An 18,088-nucleotide genomic window follows, 5' to 3' on the forward strand; every position below is an offset into this window, starting at 1 on the left:
TTTTTCCACAACTCTTTCACCCTCCATTGTCCCTTGAAATAGTGTACAAGAAAATGTATCTAATTTATTGCAGTAATATGACATCTTGCACTGAACAGCACCTAAAACTCTTTCAGGCTACAACCTGGCACCAAAATTTTCAAGAAGACAGCAGTGTGCTCATTCCACCTATCCCACAGACTTCCTGCTTCCTGGTATACATGATTTTACAATTTCTTGTGCTTCAGTTCTCGTGTTTCTTACAGTTACTCTGTTTTGTCCTTAACAACTTGCCAAGTCTGCATAATACTCAGCAATGAATATGAAAATATGAATTAGATTTACCATTATTAGAGACAGTCAGGAAATCATATTTCCTCTCAGAAGTGATCTCCCCTAACAGCCCAGCCTGTTCTGTGCACATCCTGAGGTGCCCACAGAAATTATATTCCTTCTATGCCATTGAACTGCTTCTCATTCTGACACTGCAATCACTCAGCTCGGCTCATCCCGGGCTGCACAGCAGGAGGGCAAATTCAGCATTCCTGTGTAGTGCACTTCCAAATGAACGCCACAAAGTGACAGCTTAGCTGCTGCTTCCCCAGCCAATTTCAATTCCCTGTGATCCCACTAAGGTGAGGAAAAGCACATGAACCCCCAGTGTTGACTGAACTGAAAAAAAAACCTGTCTTTCTTGCAAAAGCATCATGTTATTCTCCTATCAAATAATATCGTTTTCTCTTTTTTCTTAAAGAAAAAAAAATACAGCATGATTTTCAGTGACACCGAGAAAAGGCATTTTATAATAGATTCTGTTAACTTTGGCATTTGCCAGTTAAGATGCAATATACAGTCAGACAGAAGTGTTTCAGAATTAGCCATTACAGCTATTTAGCAGGTTAAATACTACGAAGAAAGTTCACCAGTCTCCAGTTTAACATACCTGGGCTGCTCTCAGGGTGGGCCCACTCTCTCTCTGGTGATATCTGAAGTGCCTCTACCTAGCTCACTCTTTAAGTGGATATCTTGCCCTTGTCTCAAGATGCTACACTGACTGCTGACCCATCTTTCCCCTGGTTCTACATCCCACTCCCATGCCAACAGAAATTAACTGCATAAACCATAGAGATTTCTAACATTCTCCAGATCCAACTCCCTGGACTGAACAATGACAGGACACCAGGACTCACAAAGCCATTTATTTTTTTGCCACTTAATCCAGACAGTCTCTGGGTCCTGACTTCTCATCTGTCAAATAGGGGTAAATAATACCTTGTCAGTCTTTTTCACCTACTTACTGCTTCTCTTCAGGACAAATCATCTCACTTGATGGATGTTCCTGCTGCATGGCAGCACACAGCTCTGATCTTAGCAAAGAACTTGTTCTACACTTTTTAGAAAAACCTATGAAGTAATAGCAGTGTAGAAAGTATCTTTCTCTCTTGCTAGAGAGCCATTATCCGGAGTCCACCAAGCTATTACCACTAACTGCAGGTGTCAAGAAACTTGACATCACTTAAAAGAGCTAAAAACTGAAAGGAAGTTCTATAATTCAATTTACAAATAGTTTTCAAGGTATACAGAAACTGCAATGGCTAAACAGTTGATGACAAAAATGGATAGAGGAGTTGTGAAGTTACTAAACTTGTAGAATATAGGCAGCTTGTGAAAGGAAATCAATGGATTTTGACAAAGGAAAGAAAGAATGCAGGCAGAAAGACAGAGAGGGAGAGAAAGAGGGAAAGAAAGAGAGGAAGTTCAAAAGACCTCTAAGAACCCTCTTGGATGTTGCATATTATTTTTATGGAGGCCATTTTAGAGGGAGTCTCTCACCTATAAATTAAATAAATACACAGTTATAGATCCCATTATCCCATCACATTTACAGTTGGAAAAATTAAACAAACAAATTCAGAGTCCAGCATCTCACCTAAAAGGTACAGAATCTTTACTTACTTGAAAAGAGAGACTTCAGCAATTTTCCATTGGATTAAATAAAATAAATCCACTGGTTTCAAAGGATATGTGCATGTTTAAACCTGGAGTAATTTTTATCTCTTTGACATGCTGCCTCCCTCCCTAGAAGTAAAAATTACTGACACACACTGGTGTGTCACATTTTAGGGGATCTAAGTTAAATTATTCTGTTATTATTCTTCCTTGTAGCTGCTCTGTGGTCCTTTGATTGAAGCAGAATTAATAACAATTTGCATGTTAAATTCTTTATCACAGACGCAACATTCCTTCCCCAGCAAACAGAATTTATGTTTGTGAGGAGGCATCCTAGGGAGGATAAGGGCACCTCCAGGATTACATTCCCCTTGGGATCTGTCCTCTTAGACCTGCCCATTATTCAAATAGTTTATCCAACCCAAAAGATGGCAAAGTTCATGGAGCTCACCAGGAGGAACAACATTAATTTCACTGTGGCTGTTCATATTTCAAAATCATCACCTTGCTTTAGTGGTCTTACTGAAAAAAACTCAGATCTAGTTTTTCAGGGCCTTTTACAAGAGATCAGACAAGGAAAAACTAGGTGCCTCTGCCTGCTACAGACATTCAATAGCAGCAATAATGGACCTCTCATCCTAGCTCTAAGCCATGCAAGACTCAGTAAAATCACACAATCAGGTTTGCTTATTCCACTCTTATTTGGTTTCTTTAAGATACCAGCATGCTTGCACACCTACACATACACACCCATTCATCCACCATTCTGTGCCAAAAATATTAAGGCTTCCAGGCAGGTGTTAAAAAGCTGGAAAACATCAGCATTCATTTCTGCAGGTTCTACCACGAACTCCTCCTCTCCTCTCTGTTATATGGTCAGTTATTATTTCTGCAGGACCCAGGCTTCACCCAGCAGTGCAGAATGTTTCTGGAAATCTCCACTGTCAGATGCAGTTCCCCAATAAAGCAGGTGTTCCCACTATCTTCATCCTTACAGAAATTGAAGGAGGGGGATCACAGTATGAGGAAGAGGAGAAAAAACAGAAAAAAAGAACAGTTTCATTCATAAGGCCTGTGAGAACACACTTTAAGCCCACCTGCACAAGAGATGGAGCTACCAATTATTAGATAACAGTTTTATGGAGACAAACTAAAATGACAATGAAGAGAGTTTTTCTATAATATTGTTTAGATTTAATTAAAAAAATGCTGATTCATAGGAAGAGCTACTATAGTCTATGTTAGCAAGGCAGAGTAACTGATTTCAAGGCTTCCAACCACAATTTGGAAATTTTAAGCTCAAATCCTTACTGACCCTTAAGCAAACTTGGAATGTGGTCATTTAAATAGAAATCTGTAAACTTGCTTTGAACTATGCCTTAAGGGATAAAGTTCTGGTTCACTTCATTTAGTTCTCGTACCTCTCTCCACTTGCTTAAAACCACTAATCCTCTTATCAAGAGATTGATCAGGACGTGAGAGAGTGGTCTCAGTGACAGGTCACTCCTGCCTCTCAGGCAACTACTTATCCTGCTTTGCCTTAAATTATTTGGAGAGGCCCCCTTGTGGACAGGGTATGAGGAAAATCACACAGATGGACATGCCAAGAAGAGGGAGCAAGCAGGACTTTGCTCATCAGCAAAAGGTTCAGGCCTCAGCAGCCAGGAGTACACCTGTGCACCAGCCAGTGACTTTAAAATGCAGAGCAAGTACCCATTCCTGGGAACAGAGGAGGTATTTTATTCCAATAGCTACCTCTCACTATCACCAGGGTTGGTCTGTCTGATTCACAGCAACAATTTAAAGTTCAGTTTTCTGCCAGTGCAAAGTGAGCAGCTCAGGGCCTTAATGACACAGCAAGGGAGGCAACAGCTCTCCTTGGCACCAGGCATGCTCTTGCTCTCACTTGTTTTTGCCTTTTAACAGGTCAAATTCTTGTTCTCAGCCTATGCTGTGGTGGGGGTTAGAGGGAGAATTAACTATTTAAAATGCTGGGATCTGATTTTTTTTCCCCCAGGTAGTACATGCAGCTTAGGTAAATTAAAATTTTTCTTCAAATGCATATAAACTCATGAAGTAGTTTTATTTGCTTTAAGATTCCAAATTAATTTATTATTTTTCCTTGTGACACAATTAACTTCCAAAAAAAAATCATAATAACCCATCATCTCATGTTAAAATAACAAATATTTGTAAAATAGATTTTCTTGTGAAGTACACTTCACAAGAATTTCCCATCAAGAAATGAATAATTATAGGTCTGGAGTTGGGTTTGAAGAGCATACAGTGAGTAAAAGTTAAGATGGCATATTGAGGAGAAAACAAAATATTGAATAGTTGCTCATTAATTAAAGACTATCCGGTTTCTAGGCTGAAAGGAATGGAGGATGCTGTGCAAAAAATAGTTTGTGATCAGGTAATTAAAGCCCTTCATACTGCACACACATTAGGGGGTCTAATTAAGTTTGCAATGACATTTTCTATCCTTCAGGTTTCTAACTTCATAGCTTAATAATGTTCTTTTAACATTTATTTTTCATTTGCAATAGCTCTCTGCAATACCCCAACAAACCAGTTATGCATTAAGATGTTACATATAAATGTATCTGCTTTTGATCTTTCTTAAAAGAATTTCTCAGTCTTTATACCACAGACATAAAATGAAATATGTAGCACTTTCTTCCCTACCAGGAAATTCAATCTCTCTCTTTTTTTTCCCCCACAGACACTTTGAGCCCATAGAATATGCTGTGGGATCTCCATATTCATTCCACTCCAACTTTGGAGTTTACAGCTAAAGAACTCTCAGTTGCACAAGAAACAAAGTTGATGACATCTTCACCACAGATCTATAGATAAGGTGGGATTACCACAGAAAACAGCCTTTTATAAAATTCTCTATCATCTACAGAATTCTCTGCGTTTCCCTATGAGCCTGGGCAAGCTGAGTAAAAACAGGGAAATATTCAACCCTGTTTTGCTTCTTTCCTCACTCTTTTACAGAACCAGTTTAAGGCAAATGTTATATTGTTCAAGAGCAAAGTATGCAGATGCAGGAATCTTCCAGTCTGTGAAATACCACTGGCCTTCCTTTGCTTCTTTATCCTAATAGGGAAGGAAGCTTTTAATTCTAAACTTTCAAAGAATTCAACCATAACCAGTTTTATCCTAAGAAACAGTCAAGTGGAACTTGCTGGGCAGAAACTGATGCAGACAAAGTTCTACCTGAAAATGAGGGAGAATTCTCTATTGTGAAGTGACCAAGCACTGGAGAGGCTGACCAGAGAGGCTGGGAGTTTCCCTCCCTGGATGTACTCAGGAGATGTCTGGACACACTCCTGTGCCACGTGCTCTGGGGTGGGATGCCTGAGCAGGGAGGTTGCACCAGATGAGCACTGTGGTGGTCCCTTCCAGCCTGACCCATCCTGTGAAACAGGACACAGACCCAAAAACAGAGGTATCACTCAGTGTTGCGCTGATGATCATCACCTTCCTACTTAAAATCTTTCCCTCTTTTCATGAGCTGTGCTTTCCTCCAGCAGCCAGTGGCCCCAGACCAGGTTTCTTTTCCTCTGCAGCATCTGAGGGTGCTGAGGATGCCTGGGGCTGAACTGCCCAGCCCCACACTTAGTGCTGCTGGAGAAATAGAGTATTATAACTAATATCCACATCCCTTCTCCAGAGCCTACATCCCTCCCCTAGGATTAATAGAGCCAACCACACAGTATAAAGTGCAGGTTACTTATACATTAAAGAGAGCAATGCTTATAAATTACCTCTTCTCTGCAGTGGACAGTTACAGCCAGCACATCATCTTATCACTAAGATTTTTCTCCATCTAATTCTATTTGCTGTTCCTCAGTGAATATCAACAATAACTCATTTAGCTTTAATGACATTAAAAGTAGAGACTGTCCTTGAGATAGCATCTAATTTTTCTTTATGAAAGCCAACATAAATTCTATGTACGAGGTCTCTGACAGCCTGGTAATAGAGGTGTTGTTAAAGTGAGCTAAAAATACAAACCAAGATAAAAAAAAAAAAAAAAAGTATCTTTCAGAGGAATCATTAGAGAAATTGATGAGGTCTGTTTGCTTTCCTTGCAGTCTCTGAGGACATATTATAAAGCATGGAGCTAACACTAAGGCTGCCACACAAAGATACCAGTTGAACAGATATTGACCTTTCCTTCCATCTATGCAATAAAGATAAAGGTTATTACAGGAGTTCTGCAAGAGCCCCTTATTATAATTATCTCACACTTAATATGAGAGTTAGTAAAATTGTGGCCATTTTTTCCCTTCTAGGCATTCCCATGCAGGGGAAAAAAGCAAATAAACATGGCCCCTGAAGTCCGAGATCAAAATGCGAATACTAAGCAGACTCATGTCACCCAGGCAAATAGTTCTACTTTTTCTTAACTTTCTGCTTGCTTTGTAGCCTTGCTATTTGTATATATTTGTGTAGATGAATGCAATTATTAATAGATTTGTGAGTTTGATATGTACAGATGAGTGTTCCCTACTGTGAATAACAAAATTAGAGTACAGTCCAGGGATTTGGGATTTTTGCCCTCTAATTTCCTCCCATCCATGACCTCACAACATCCTTGTAGTCCTCCTGAGTTGCCTGCCATTTTTCCGAATGGCATAAACTTTCCATTTTAACCTGAGTTACAAAGAGAGAACATCAGCTGAAAACAGAGGTGTATCATAATAATCAAACCACAGAACTGCTTGATGCAGTGTGGTGACAACACCAGCGATGTTCCCACTGCCACTTCCATCAAGGAAATGCCAGCCTACACCTACTCTGAAGAAGACACCCTGGTCCCAGTCAAGGACATTCCTCCAGGTTGATTAAATATGGATGGAAATTTTATGTTCATATCCCAAGCAATGCAAACCTTCAATTGCTTCGTAATGGAAAAAAACCAAGCTATCTGCTGAGTGGAGAGTTTTGTGGGAGAGAGAAAACACCAAAGTTGCACGTTTCTCTGGAGTAGCTACTACCAGAAGGGAAAGCATAAAGGAGGCACACACTAGGCTGTGCTTAGAATGATATCAAATGATATCACTGATTTTTCTCAGCACTTTTATGTGTTTGAATTACACATGTAGCTCAGGAATATGAGGTCAGCATTACAGTTTGTCCTGTGCAGCATTAACTTAAAGTATCATGATGTTCATGGGACAACTTTCTTACAAAGCCTTCTTGTTCTGCCATCTCTAACTGCTCTCCTCAGGGAAAATAAAATACATTTGTGGAATTCTTTTCTAATATATTTTGTCAAGGACATTAACTACATTCTTATTCTTACTGTCTGTGGGAAAAAACAAAATCATCCTATTTACATAAAATGCTGATGTGAGACAAGAGCTGGTTCCTGGAGCAAATCAAAACCTTGCAGCATGCCAGCAGTATATTTCACCATCGTAAATGTTATGCATGACTTTATAGTTTGCCACGCACACATCAGCCTGCAATAAGGAAAGGGCATCTTTGAAGTTACCAGTCATGACTGCTAATAGACTCTTTCCACAGAAATCCCCACTGGAGTCTGAAAATGCAAATCCAGAGGTTCTGCCTGGACTGCAGAACAAATGAGCCTCAGAGGCAGCCCCACTGCCCTGGCCCTCTCTCCATTTGTGCCCAGTCCTTTTTGAAGTGCCTGTGCCCCTCCAGGCCAATGCATCCAGATTTCCAGTGGCAAGAAGCACAACGTGAAAGGTGCCAGGGAGGAAGATGGTGTGGCTCATGCTGATATTTGGGGTGGGAAAGGTCACGGTGCATGGGGAAATGTGCTCTACCACCTCTCCAAAGTCCTGCATTTAGAGTGTCTGAAAAACCCTGGGAAACCTCTTAGTCCACATTTCTCTTGAAAAATAATCAAATGCAACAGTTTCTTTAATCATGAAGGCCTAACCTATTTTTAAGAAGTTTCCTTCCATTCTCTTAACAAAAAGCCACGAGAACAGAGAATTGAGCTTTGTCCAACCATGCAGCCAAACTGTGATTAGACATGGAGTGTACCCAAGAGTAAATTATTCCACAAATAAACATTGAATTGTGTTTCTGTATTTGACTTCAGCTTTCTGTAAGTCCTCACACCTAAGCATTTTCTCTGTTTGTGCTCTGGTTTCCCCAAGTTTGGTTCCTGTTCCTTTGTTACTCGGTAAGGACAGTAAGAGTGTACTGAGCTTTACAGTAATAACTCTTACACATCAGTTTAAAACAAAAGAATTTGCATTACTCCAAATAATTGGAGGGAAAGCCAGTATTCCTGAAAATGCCACACAATACTTTTGAAAAAAATAATGATACCTGTAAAGTGCACATCAAAGACAAAGTAGCTAATTATCTTGAATAAAGATTTGGTGCACCATCAAATTACCACTGCAAAACATGACTTTCATAAATGTTATCTGGAGAAAGCTGGTAGGAAAGACCTTAAAAACAAGCTCCTAATGCAGAGTGAAAAAAAAATTTACTTTCTGACTGTTGTTCTGGCTTGCTGGCTCTTGTTCTGCCAAGAGACAGCAATTTTCTCCGAGTCTGCAAACACTAGCATTTTAATAGCCCAGATGAGTAGTAACCTTTGACAGGTTTGGGCAGATAAGGTGGAATTAATGTCAAGTTCTTTCTGAAGGGATTTATTTACCCTCTATTTTGTCATGGATATTAAAAGGTCAGATCCAGCTCCGATCGTGAGCATCATTATATATCTCTTAATGCTTCCAGGCCACTTGGATCATGAAAACTAAGAAAAGAATTGCAGCTAATGTGAATATTAATTGTGAGGGTATTTGATAGCCTCGGGAAGAGGAAACATCCCTCTTGGACACCTGGCAAGAATACATTATAAATCTAGACTTACACGAATCCAGGCTAAAATTCAAGCAAACTTTGTGAGGTCATGCTGCAGTGATCACTTACACAGAAGAATATTAATTTGAAACTTGGTGATTAGCCAGCAGAGATGCAGGAAAGTTGAAGGTCATGGTTTTGGCCAAAAAGAATAGAAAAAAACTAACCAAACAAAAAAAATATAAAGGCTTAAAAAAAGATAGGACAGAGAGATTTTTGTACTAGTAGTAAATCTTGCCATGTTCATTTTCTAAAGTGAGTTATAAAGAATTATTGGTAATTCTGGATTCATAATTTATTAATAGCACTGCAGGACTACATGTTGAAAATTGATAAAATGTATTAATCAATACAGTAATGAATTTAAGTGGCAGCACATAACTTCAGATCCTCTCAACTGGGTATCCCTAATATTTTGTCAGCCCAACAAATATTTATCTTCTCCCTTTAATTTTCAATTAAAAAACAAAAGACAAAAAGCCTCATCTGCAGTGTTTGCAGCCCAAAAACATAAACCTCACTAAAGAACCATATTATCTATTTAAAAAGTTGAATAAAGCTTTTTCCTCAGTTCCAAGAATTAAATATAGTAATACCAAGATACAACAAACTTTTAAAGATTTTGTTAGTATGCACGCACACAATAGGATCCTTTGAGGCCAGGTGCTTTTACCAGCCAACACTGCACTGACCAGTGTACAGTTCCCTCCTTCCTGCAAGTCCTACCTCTTTGGCCAGGATATTAAGGAATTCCCTTCCCTGCCCAGGAGCCACTCTGGCAGCCCCACTCTCACACCTGGGCTGGGACCGTGGCGCGTTCGCAGCTGCGCACCCAACACTCGTAGCCAGACCAGGTTTCCCTAACAGATCTTGAGATAATTTCATCTTGATCCAATTACTAAATAACAAAATAGCTTGAGCTGGTGTCTCTGAGGGCAGACTCCGAACAAAGGAACCTCTGGGCTTTTTACCCTCACACTCTAAGGCAGTAAAGTCTGGGGGCTGTCGGCTCCTGCCCCCCAAAGCTCCACCTGCAGCTCCCACTGAGACTCCTGCACTGGACGTGCTGCTCAGTGAGAGCACCTGTCAGTGCCTTGCTAAAGGCAATCCAGGGGATGTATCACTTCAGTACAAATGGTTTCCATGATGAGAACAGCTTAAAAAACTGGACAGCACTGTTGACAAAGTCACTAGGTGTCCCAACTGATACTGGAGCAATTAAACCCCAAGCTGAAGGAAGCAAATTCTGACTAACCTACGGTATATTAAAACACGAATACTATTATTCAGTATGTATTTCCAAAGAGGCCTTCAATGTTTTGCCCACTGGGTAGCAGGTCCAGAACTGCCTCCAACATTACCAGAAAATTGCAGCACACAAGGACTAATGAACCCTGGAAATGACCCTTGGGATCGCAGAATGAAGTCCAAGGTCACACATAACAGACACAAATAAAAGCCCTACTTACAGCTTTCATTTTGAGAACAGTAGTGGACCAGAATTTTCAGTTGGATCCTAAAGTCAAGAGAAAATGAAATATCTCCTCTCTAGCTATGTGATTATGTTCTCTAGAAAAAATTGTATACAATGAGAATTAAGGTGGATGAAACCAAGACTTTTTTCCCTCGATTTTCATTCCTGCAATCTTGAGTTCATGCTGTTTCTTATAGGAATGGTACAAACGTATTCCCTTTGCTACTTCTCAGAGTAAGTAGTGAACTATATATTTTGTATGCACTACATTAATGTTTAGTAGCTAAGTGGCAACAAAACCTGTGCTATAAAAGTTAATAAAAACACTAAAACAAATAGTATGTAAGAAAATTACATCCAGCAAAGCTGGTAGAAAGACTAAATAATATAAGCAGCAAAACTACCCTGAAGAAAAAAACTGGAAAATAAAGGTAAAAAAAAAAGAGAGAGAGGTTCTGCAGAAGGAACTCTACCAGTCTCTGTAAGCAGGGAATTTGACTCATTGATCTAAATAAACACTGAAATCTGCTGATCTCCATGCAAAGCAAACACCTTCATTGGGATAACCTTCACTGTGCCCCACAACAGCACCTATTTTAACACTTGCAAATTTTCTAGTTTTCTTTTTCAACCATAGTTTAGCGTTTTACTAAATGAGCAACTGCAGAAGTACAGTACCTTGCCTCAAAGTATTCTGCTCATCCCTCTCAAAAAAGAAAATCAATATTTTATAAATATGGTTTTAATACATTTATTATTACCTTCCTGTTCTACCGGCTATTTCACTCATATGCAAGTTCAGGGAATTTTTTGCTAGCTCAGGTGTTTTGCCCAGTGTCACTGACCATCTCACACCTCGGCATGCCACAATGGCCCAAGAAATCTGTGTCTGCAGCAGATTTTTACAGAAAAGGTCATGTCTACAATACTGAATTAGCCCCCAAATGCACACTGATTAAGCAGCCTTTGCTCCTCTCTTGCCCCTGACTGTCATCCCTGCTAATTAGTAAAATCAAGTCTCTAAGCTCCCACACCTATTATGTTCTTCTCTTTCTTTTTATGGGAAGGGCAAGGCAAGGAGTGACGGCTCATATGTGAGATAAAAACCAACAAGCAAACCAAAGAAATGCCTTTTGTTCCCCTACAGATACTTCTAAACACTCTGATTTAACATCTATAAAGGAGGTACCTCTGAAGTCCCACAGAGGAAAAGAACAAGTGACAGCTTAAGTTTGATTGAGTGTGAAGTCAACTTGCACAAAGTTACTCCAAAGTTTTGCAGCGAGCCCTGAAGTCCAAGATGCTGAAGGACACAGCTGCAGCTCCCTCAGTGCAGAGGCTGACAGAGGCAACCATTTGTGCCGCTTAGCGAAACGTGGATGCGTTTGCTCAGACAGCAAGCGGCTGAGTGAGTTTAACAAGCAGGATAATAGCTCAGGGTGTCATTTTGATCTGAATACATAATTAAAGGGGATCAAGAAAAGGCTCAGGTTTAGAAGTGGCCTTGAATATCTGCAGCCTAATTAGGATTGATTTTGCCAATCACTGCTCAGAACGTGACTCTTCTGCTTGCACTTGTTTCCAGTAAAACATGTCAGCTGCCTAGAAATCAGCAAAGCTTCCATGGGCACTGCCCACCTAGAAAATGGTGTGGGTTCAAACCTGGCCTATGATGCTTAGATACAAATCCTATGGGCTGCTATCTTTTAGCTTTAGATTACTCACGACAAGTGCAATCAATAAGGCTTGTTAGCCTGAGGCTCAGAAGGGCTGCAGCTGTTTTTTCATCTTAGCCTGTACGTGTAATATGATAGGGCAGTGAGGGGGCACAGATGAAGTGGCTTGTTATTTATGACAATATCAATCAATGCACTCTATTGCTAAATGAATTAAGTAGCATTGCAATAACTGGTTTTTCTGCTGCAACTTTGGTTTTTAAAAATTGCACAGAAGAGTGATATCGATCTGCCAAAGTCTATGCCATATTATTTCAGTTCTTTTGCAGTGGAACAGAGTCCCTTCTACCACTGCCGAAAAATTTATGTAACCATAAAACTAGGTTCATCTAAAGACTCACAAAAGGATTTGAGCAGATTTAAGCCTTTGAAATTTAAAGCTGGGATCCTAAACCTCTCAGGAAAAAAACATCTGGTTTACCCAAGAGATTGACCACTGGACACAAAGGTTCCCCAGTTTCTGCAGCCCTGTTTCTCTGTATACCAGTCAGATATTTTGCTGCTGCTTCTGCTAATGTTCTACCTCCTGAAGGTGGACCTGCTAAACAGTCAGTGGTCCCTAATGCCAGCAGGGTCCTTGATGTCATTACAAATGGAAATAGCTGGGAAAGAATACAAGATAACAGGAAACAGACGCCTTGGGAAGGAAACACCTGTGCTCATTTGGAAGCAAAGGACTCGGGTTGAGCGCTGCATCTCATCCAAAGGAAGTCTCACCATGGGGCCATCATTTCTCTCATTATTTGCCACTAAGAGAAGAGTCATTTCATTCTGGCTCACTGGGCCAGAAGATCAGAAAACCACAGGGAACCTGAATGTGTCTCTGGGCCACAACCACTCACCTTATCACGGGAATACCTCAGGAAATGAAGCATTTGGTGTTGATCAGCTGTGCTTTCGTCCCCAAGGGAGGTCCAAGGCATGCCAAGACCTAGAAGAATGACTCAAGGTAGCAAGAAGTATATGGCTACCCAGAGATAAATGCTGCAATTTCAGCTTGTAACCAGCTATTAAGAACATGGAAAAAGTTCAGTCTATTTGCCAAATCTGAACTACAGTGACTCCATTTATATAGCCATGTGCTTGAAAGCTAGCAGGTGTAATTGGGCCAGGAAGGCAGTGATTAGCATGTGACAAAGAAAGATGTCTAATTGCATGATTTAAGACAAATTGATAACAGACAGGCCACAGCTCACTGTCTATGGCTGCTAGACATGTAGGACTGCCTGCACTGCTCCTTCATCTGTGACATTTTGTTTATCACTCTGCCTGCTGCTACCCAGACAAATAAACCCTCTGGGACCATTTGACGCTGTATTAGGTTTTGTGCTTGAATGCATAAGGGTCCCTTAGAAGGCAGCAAGAGGATTCTAGTTACTTTGTTATCTTACAGACAAACAGCATCAAAATTGATAGTCAGCTTAACCTGGAATTCTGGGACAATATCCAGGAATTTAGCTGTGTACCTTGACATCCTTGAGTTACTCATTAGCATGCCTCTTTCTTTTCACTTCAAAGTCAATGGCATTCGTAGTTTTGGTAGGGTTTTTTGTTTTGGTTTTTTTTTTTTTTTTTTTTGTTTTGTTTTTTTTTTTTTTTCTGTGAAGGGTAGAAGGCTTGGGACAAAATATTTTCTGGCTACAGAGCTGTCAAAAACACTGTCAAAAATAAAGTGGTTTGATAAGTAATAAGGGTTTTGGAGGCCATGAAATCAGATTATTTCCTTGAATGACAATATTAGAATGGAGACAACCAGGTAAAGGCTTTGGTAGGCATGAAAGCAAACAAAAAGCCTGTATCCCCCTAATTCAATCTAATTTGACCACTGAACATCCAGCAGATAAAATGCAGATAAAATGTAGAAAAGGTGTGTTTTAAAGTGTGAATCAGCTAATTTTTGATACCCACTAAAAGTGTCTCCAAAAAGGAGACATAAACAGCTTCTGTGTGAGGGTTTAATTATTGTTAGTTTTTTGCCTTTTTTTTTTTTGGTTGCTTTTTTTTTAAAACCTGGAAGAATAAACAAGTATTGCAATCAATAGTGAGGATACTGTTAGTGTAGATCATTTGCTTCCTTCCACTTCCCTTTTACAACCAAGTGTATGAAGTAAAAGTCTGGAGTAATTCCAAGGGACTAAACCAATTATGATAAATAGCTAAATTTGTGAATATGTAGAATCAACTGATCATTGCATAATTACTTATACTCCCAAGGCTATGGTAAAAACGTGGCAGCAGAATCATCGTTATTTTCGTCACAGTAATTATAAATCATCATCGTTGCATTCTTGCAGACATGGCTGGATGAATGCCACCTGAAACTCTGCCTTCCCTCTGTGCCTCAGATTTGCTTCTCCACTGTCCTATGAATTTATTTTTACACATAGACACATAAATGCTCTGCATGTTTGACAAAAACTCCTTGAACCTGCCTTAAATATCTGTAAGTCTTTAATTTCATAAGAATCCTCTTGGCAGATCACCATTTCTGTTAACCTTTATAGTGATGTATGCATAACCACATGCACATATTTCTCCTCCTGGAATAGCACACATATTTTACAGGGCTATTACCAAATAATGTCCATGGACATAAACTCGTGTCCATAAACATTGATACCATTATACACCTTCAAATGCTAAGGCTAAGCACTAAATGCTGACCTCCAGCTTGGCAGAAGGAAAGAAAGAAAGAAGCAAAGTTAGGTGAAGGACAGCGTGAAATAAAGGCCTTATTTCATGGCAATGTGCTGCTGCTGCAATTTGTTTTAAAAATCAGACTGCAGATATGCATTTGCTTCTAATGACTCTGGCCATCCACAAAAGGTAGGCAAGAAGAAAGCCCCTCAAGATGAACAAATTGGCAGAGAAATAGCTTCCCAGGGAAGAAAAAACAAAACAAAACAAAACAAAACAAAAACACAAAAAAAAAGGAGAAATAAAACAATCTTCAGGGCAAATAAGACAACTAAGTAACTAACTTTCAAGTTCAGCAAGTATGTAATTCCAAAGCCCCTACTCTATAATATCTTATGCTGAGCACCTAATTACAGGTGTGGGATGAAATCCTGGCACCACTGGAAGTTTTATTACAGAGTTATGTAGAATCAACATTTCAGATTTCCTCACTTCTAAATTGCTATGCTTCATGGCTCATTCTGTAAATGTAAATGCATGAGTTAAGTGCCCATATGTTTGCCAGATCACGGGCTAAAACCTTCATTCAGATGAGTAGTTACTTGTACCTGAATAACCTCACAGATTTTAGAAAGCACTGCTCGAAGTCAGTTACTATTTGCTTTAAGTAAAGGTAACAGGAAGTGTCCCACTAAAAAGGAGGCATTAAGAACTTCCAGAATCTCTACAACTGTCTTTAGATCCTTTTCCCCTTGATAGTTACCACTGAGAAATTAAACATACCTCTGAATTCTATAAATAAAGGCTATCAAGGTTAATCTCTGCTATCCTCTTCACTATAATATATACTCCAGCTGGAGAAGCAACCAGAACAAAAGCAGTCTATTGTGGCCCAGTCTATTGGGAGAGAAGAGTAGTTAAGGGAAAAAGTAAAATGAGAGATGAAAACAGGAAAAAAGAGGGGAAATAACATTAAAAATAAGGCATGAAGATGCTTTTTTCATTCCTGCTGCACTCAAAACTCCCCTTCTCCTGTGAGGAAATTCAGCCGACACATCCAGAAGCTACTAGACATGACCTCAATGGCCATCAGATTTTAGAGTCAGTTTCTTAGAGGGTGTCTAGCTTTCCCTTTTATTTTTGTTCATATTTTCATGAGTCCCACAGGTTCTGCAGATAGTAAGATAGCAGAGCGCATCAGAATGTTTTCTCCTTGCTATAGTATCTACACTTGAGATTTGCTGCCAACAAGGAGTTGCTACCTGTAAATGTGTCAATCATGAGCTACGTGACTGTGATACAAATCACAACTACTTGAAATTTTTGAAATCTTTCTGTAGGGATAGCCTTGGCTTGCTGACTGAACTTTGTAATGGTTTGTTGGGTGTAATTTGTCAACACTAAGTACTCTCTACAAAATTCAGCTGCACACTTCAGCTGTCTGCTCTGACGTAATAAGAAACTTGGGTTCTCACTCTGGGATCTAACTCTGCTTTAGAGATTACAAAACTGTTCTCAACACTAAAACCAAGAGTTTTGTTCTCCCTTTCAGAGGAAACAAAACCAAGAAAAGGCTGCACATTTCAGCCTACTAATCTCAAACCTTCAGCATAAATCATTCATGGATTTGGTAGTGTGCTTGTGAATTTGGAACAAGAAATAAGCAGAAGTTAGGAAGTGTAAAGATATTAGAGAGTGCTTATGTAGGGTCACATATTGGATGTACATAAAAGCCTGAATACATACATCTGGAACACAAATTAAAAGCAAGGAAAACTACCCATTGTGAAGACACATAATGAACAAAGTGACAGATGCTTGAACAATGATTCCATTGCAAAACAATGTAGAAGCCCTGATGTGGAAATCTCTCCTAAATCTCTATAGAACAGGTTTTTTCCAGAGACTGCTTTATGGGAACAATAGCAATGTGTGTCCTCTTCCTTGGAGACAAAGTCTTTTCCCTGAAGTACTGTGTGATGCAAGAAGGCAGTATTTCTAAGGTTTCCTTCAAGAGCATCATTCTTAGTATCTGCTCTCCAGACTAAAATCTATCTCCATTAATTTACTGAGTAACAGATCACAGAAGGGAGAAATGTTTTCAGTATTTTTCCTTTCCTTATCCTATTTTGCATTTTCAACTGAAGCCTAAATGAGAAAGCATCTGCTGAGCATATGGAATTTACAAGTATTACCATTAATGTACACTGCTAACATTAAGATTTTTCCACCAGGCAAACACATGTTCTAACTGGCATACAAACAATCTTGGTCTGAAGGACTCAGCAAGGAGAGATGAGTAACTGTGGACCAGCTCTGTAGCGCAGCATGAGCATTTGTGCCCAGGGGAAAACAGAGGTTCAGGTCTGACACAGAGGATGTAAAACACGCTCTAGATGTTTAAAAAGTCCCCCTGTGTCAGCAAACTGTATTACAGAAATACAAAATCTGGATCCAGAACACATACTGCAGTTTTGATACTACAAGTAAACTCCTGCCCTGCAATCTTGAGAATCTCAGTTTTCCCTCAAAGCACCCAGAGAAAAGATTTGAAAGCATCAGCCAAAATTGGCTATCATGCCAATGCCAAAAAGACCTGCATCTCTTGGATCCATCGGGGATTTATGGAAGGAGAGTGAATAGAATTGCTAGTTGCCAGGATTGCTTTAGTTTTTAAAACAGGTACCAAGCAAAAGGTGTAAAGCTCTTTTGGATCAGCTTTCCTAAATTAACTAGGACAAGTTTGGATGCTTTCTTGACTGTCTGTCAAGACAAAGACTCTCCTGAGGCAACCATGGCATGGATTTTAAAATAGTAAGTCTAATTTCCAAATGGAGGTTATTGTAAATGAAATCATAATTTTTGCAAGCTGAACCTAAACTTAAAATATTCCAAGGCAAAATCTTTCCCTACAAATTCTCCACAAAGTCTAGCAAACCTCATCTTGAGACAACTAGAATCTTCTCCAGAGAAGATTTGTCCATTCTTATCACTCATATGGGAGTCTCCATATTTAAAATTAAAATATGGCTCACATTTAGTTTCTCTGAGCACAACAGCTGACTAGTTTTTATTTGAGTCAAATCTCATCTCTCCTTCAAGCTGTAAAGGTGTCTATATATGGAATCTCTCATCATTTTCCAGAACTGCATTTGTACCCTCAACTCTCAATATAGAAGAATATTTATTCCCTGAAGGGTAAAAGTCCTTCAAGTACTGCTATGTCAGGATTTACTCTTTACTTTGGTTTGCTGAAGTTTATTTTCATGTTTGATTACTAACCCCACAAATGTTAACTAACTCCTGAAAAGCAGGTGTAGGCAGCTCCCCAAAAGTGTCAGAAAGACATAAAAAAATTCAGTTACATTAAATTTCAAAGGAATGTGGACAGGCTCATTCACTACACGGATAAATTTTGTTCTTACTTATTTGTACTGCAAGGAAT

General features: G+C 39.4%; 1 protein-coding gene across 1 annotated transcript in view; it reads right to left on the reverse strand.

Annotated features, from left to right (window-relative positions):
* CNTNAP5 (contactin associated protein family member 5) overlaps window positions 1-18,088 on the reverse strand; it is a 260,487-nt gene that overhangs the window by 157,646 nt on the left and 84,753 nt on the right. The window lies entirely within an intron of this gene.

The sequence above is a fragment of the Melospiza georgiana genome, chromosome 7 (assembly GCF_028018845.1).
Source record: "Melospiza georgiana isolate bMelGeo1 chromosome 7, bMelGeo1.pri, whole genome shotgun sequence".
NCBI lineage: Eukaryota > Metazoa > Chordata > Aves > Passeriformes > Passerellidae > Melospiza > Melospiza georgiana.